Source organism: Herpailurus yagouaroundi, unplaced genomic scaffold (genome assembly GCF_014898765.1).
Source record: "Herpailurus yagouaroundi ecotype Mexico unplaced genomic scaffold, PumYag 67793, whole genome shotgun sequence".
NCBI classification, from domain to species: Eukaryota; Metazoa; Chordata; class Mammalia; order Carnivora; family Felidae; genus Herpailurus; species Herpailurus yagouaroundi.
The window spans coordinates 21380030-21384336 of record NW_024420586.1 but is presented as its reverse complement, the minus strand read 5'-3'; the positions used below and the strand labels follow the sequence as shown (position 1 = coordinate 21384336).

Below are 4307 nucleotides of genomic sequence, written 5' to 3'. Positions count from 1 at the left end.
CTTTGCCCTGTTTACCTAATCTTGTTTACCTAATCTTGGATGCGTTCATCCTGGGAATTTCTATGTCTTTATGTCTTGTTAACCCATCGGTGCATTGGAAGATATCCTGGGGGTCTCCACCATGCCATGGTACGGCTACACCAACTGAGAGGGAATCCACAGAGGTCTGGAATCTGAAAGAACACAAGCATATTCTCGACCCCGGGTGTGATGTTTAGTGGGCCCAGTCTGTGTGGACCCCCATTCAGGGATTTTGTATAGCGTCCTAGCTTGAGAGGGTTTATCTGATTTTGAAGAATGTCACTCAGCGGCAGGTAGTCCTTGAGGATTAAGATTTAAAAACTTAAGAGTAATCATAGCACAATCAGAAGGAGCTGAGGTCGTCATGCAGACAGTCAGGGGTATCTCCCCCTTTTTGTTTTTTTTAACATGTTTTGGAGCGTATTATGTGCTCATTTTACAATTGCTTGGCCTTGTGGATTATAAGGAATGGGCAATTCCAACCAAGGCTTAAGTAAAACAACTTAAAAAGGGCATTGTGTCCTGTTGTTTTACCCTTTTGGTGAAATTATATTTATTTATAATTAATAAATATATGTATATGTTCATACATAAATATATGTGTATATTTATTTTTAATATATGTATGTATGTATGTATTTATAAATATATGTGTGTATTTATTTACTTATTTATTTATTACCTGTAACAAAAATGTATTTTCATTTTTTGTATCTTTCTTACGTATCTCTTACTTTTTTTATAGACGAAGTTACTTATTTCCATTAGACTTAATGACATTTAGCAGAATGTTAACTTTTAGAAACCTTAGTCTCCCTTGAAAACTAAGTAGCAAGCAATTGTGAACTGTCTGTTACATCAGAAATTTTTTAGGTGGCAGAGTTATGAATCCATTAAGCATAGAGCATGGTTTTTTTTTTTTATGGGTTTATTTTTTGTTTTTTTGTTTTGTTTTGTTTTGTTTTGTTTTTGTCTTTTTAAAAAAAAATTTTTTTTTTCAACGTTTATTTATTTTTGGGACAGAGAGAGACAGAGCCTGAACGGGGGAGGGGCAGAGAGAGAGGGAGACACAGAATGGGAAACAGGCTCCAGGCTCTGAGCCATCAGCCCAGAGCCCGACGCGGGGCTCGAACTCACGGACCGCGAGATCGTGAACTGGCTGAAGTCGGACGCTTAACCGACTGCACCACCCAGGCGCCCCTAATGGGTTTAAATATTCTTAGTTTTTGTGGGTTTTTTGCCATAAGAAGTCAGAAGCATAAACCTATGTTTAGCAAGCAAAGCTGCAGCATCCCGTTGGATTTGGAAGAGGCCTAAATGTCCGACGAACTTAATTCAATGTGTCATTTAAGCAAAACGTGCAAGTTTTAGGTTACCAAAGACCCTGAAAGCTATTTTAACAATTACGCCTGAAAACTATGAGATGGACAGAGTTCACCATTCCTTTAAGTCGTCCTCTTGCTGACAAATTGGAACAGAGATAACATGAGTTTATTGGACCTTTAGTAAACCTTAGTAGAATGAAGTTTTATTATTTAATTTTAATAATTCCAAAGACATGTCTACCTTAATTAGATTTCAGCTGTGTCCCCTTAAAAGTTTACCACTGTTGGGGCGCCTGGGTGGCTCAGTGGGTTGAGCGTCCGACCTCGGCCCGGGTCAGGATCTCACTCACGGTCCGTGAGTTCGAGCCCCGCGTCGGGCTCTGTGCTGACAGCTCGGAGCCTGGAGCCTGTTTCGGATTCTGTGTCTCCCTCTCTCTTTCTTTCTCTCAGGCCCTCCCGGCGCATGCTCACACTCTGTCTCTGTCAATAATAAAGAAACTTAAAAAATTTTTTTTTGGAAAAGAAAAAAAGTTTACCACTGTCAATTTTTTTTCTGGTGGAAACAGCGAGGAAATCTGAAGCGTAAGTCTAAGGGGGTGTTTTTTGCTTTCTGACAGGTGGGGAGGAAGGGAAGGCAGAAAAGGTGAGGTGCCGCCACCAAGAGGCCTGAAGGCAGATAAAGGCGCAGAGGGCAGAGAAAGAGTTCACGTGGTCCTAAAGCCTGTCGGCTCAGAGAGATGAGCAAGATAGCGATTTTGGTTGTGTTTTGTATTATTTGGTTTTCCACTAGTGGGATCTGGGCAGTCCGTATCGGGCCAGAGAAGACAGGGAAGTTCCCCGAGACAAAAGGAGTTTCGGCAGCTGCTTGAGAATATTCCTTAAAATCTCCATCCCGAGGTAGACCCTTAGCCAGAGACAGTTGGCGCTAATCATCCTTCTTAAGCCGGGAAATGAATGAGGGAGAAGCCCCCCGCATACGGTTAGTGCATTGTTTTATTGTCAATGATTGGAAGCTGGGCTCGCTGGCTTGGTTGGGAATATCGCCCTGTGCTGGACAGTCGTTCAAAAGACGCCGGAACAGCAGCGTCAAAGTGTTGCTTAGCACAAGCGTATTGGGCCGGGGTCAAAACGATGTTCGTAAGGGAGCCCCAGTCCCAGGCTCACATGGAATGAGTGCCACAAATATTTTCTAAAATGCCGATTGCACAAGGGCTGTGCTGGCCATACAGCTGAACTGATTCTTGCCATTCCTTTACTATTGGAAAGAGCAGGCCTTCATGGACATATTGCCTACTTTGCCTGACAACGGGAAACCGCTGGAATTTACCGGCCTTATGAGCTTCCTTCACGTACTTTTTGCATTGGGGTAAGGACCTTATCGGAACCGGTCAGTGAGGTTTTTAGAGGCTCAATATGGTCCCATCTTTTTGAGGGAGGGGGAGGTGCAGGCTGTAAAGGCACCGAAGGCACAGGCTGACTAAAAAAAGCTCAGGGTTTTCCTCTTCTTTTGGGTAATTTTACATCTTTATATACATCCTCTGAACTCAAGGGGAGAGGGGCAGTGTGGACAAGGGACCAAGTGAGGACGACCTCAGGGGCGACATTAGCCCCCTCAGAATGCCCAGCTCTAGATGTTTTCCCTACTTGTTCCCAAACGTCAAGATCACAAGTTCCCTGTTTGGGGAACCAAGGGCAGTGTTGCTGGGTACTCATTAATAATGTAAGGAGTGCTTTCTGATTGAGGATAATGTTGGCCACCTTTTCCGATGACTGTAAAATACGAATGTGTCGTTCCTGCTTGGGGGATAGGGAGTCTCCCGTGATAAATCTCTCAAAAGTTCCGCGGCAGCGAATCCTAATATAGTTTCGCTTATCTCTTACCTCGTCAGGAAGAGATTGCAATCTGGTGCCTTTTTCTTGGAGCTCTTTAGTCGCTCCACGGCGTCCTGCAGTCCTTGAGTCGCACCGCCTCCTGGCCATGTCGGCCTGTAGTGCTCTGGGTTCCAATCCCGCCGGCGTCACCGTCTGTCGTAGACTCTGGGTCTGGAGTTCTCTCTTGTCCAGCAAGAGAGCGGAGGCGGGATTAAAATACAAGAGAGGCTGATGTCCAGGAGGAGACAAGAGCCCCAGGTAAGGGTCCTTGCTCCGTTTTTATTAGGATCAGAGGGCCGGCAAGCATGACGGACGTGCACAAGGAGACAATGAAATCGTGATCATTAACTCACGGGTGTGGGGGAAAGGGGGTTTTGAAGATACGCGGTGTCAGGGGTTTGGGTCGATACAAAACAAAATCCCGGCACCGGGAGGATGGTTGTTTACAGCAGACATGAGACACCACATCTGTTTGTCTAAACTTGCCTAGGGGACAAGAAAGGCAGAGCATGCTACCTCAAGGTCAACAAGGCAGCTTTCTTCTGCTAATTAGCTCTGCTCTGGGCAACTGTGCCCTGCCGTGGACTGTAGCCCTCTGTGTTCCTGTTTTTGTCCTTCCTTCCGGTGAAAGCGGCTTTCTGCTATTGTACTAAGTTGGGAGATGCTTCCGCCCTGAATGCCTAATCTTGTTTACCTCATCTTGGATGCTTTCATCCTGAGATTTCCTATTCCTATGCCTTTGCCCTGTTTACCTAATCTTGTTTACCTAATCTTGGATGCGTTCGTCCCGGGACGTTCTATGTCTTTATGCCTTGTTACCCCATCGGCGGCGGCGCAAGCTCAGGGAATTCCTAAATGTATTCCCCACAGTAGAATATCTAAGGAAATGGAGAGCACTTATGTCTTGTTCTCCAGAAGCAGACCCTCCCTAACGTGAGGGCTCAAATTTGTGCCCTCAAAATTTGACTTCTTTAAAATGTGTTCCCAGGAGAAACTGGCAAGGGCGTCGTCGGGGGGGCGGACAAGAGGGAAGAAGGGGAAGAGGCTGAGGAAGGGTGTGAGGTCGAGTGACGTCCCAACCTGAACCTG

The 4307-nt window shown here is 45.5% G+C and overlaps 1 protein-coding gene across 3 annotated transcripts in view; it reads left to right on the top strand.

Moving 5' to 3' along the window:
• The window catches only part of NDP (norrin cystine knot growth factor NDP), a 49899-nt gene that overhangs the window by 3453 nt on the left and 42139 nt on the right, over positions 1 to 4307 (top strand). Inside the window, exon 1 of one of the 3 annotated variants that reach the window (XM_040468780.1) lies at positions 3308 to 3476. The exons of the other annotated variants lie outside the window; for them this stretch is intronic. The gene's annotated coding sequence lies outside the window, so the exon portion shown is untranslated. Of the gene's footprint in view, positions 1 to 3307; positions 3477 to 4307 lie in introns of those variants that run through there. 3 annotated transcript variants of the gene reach the window in all.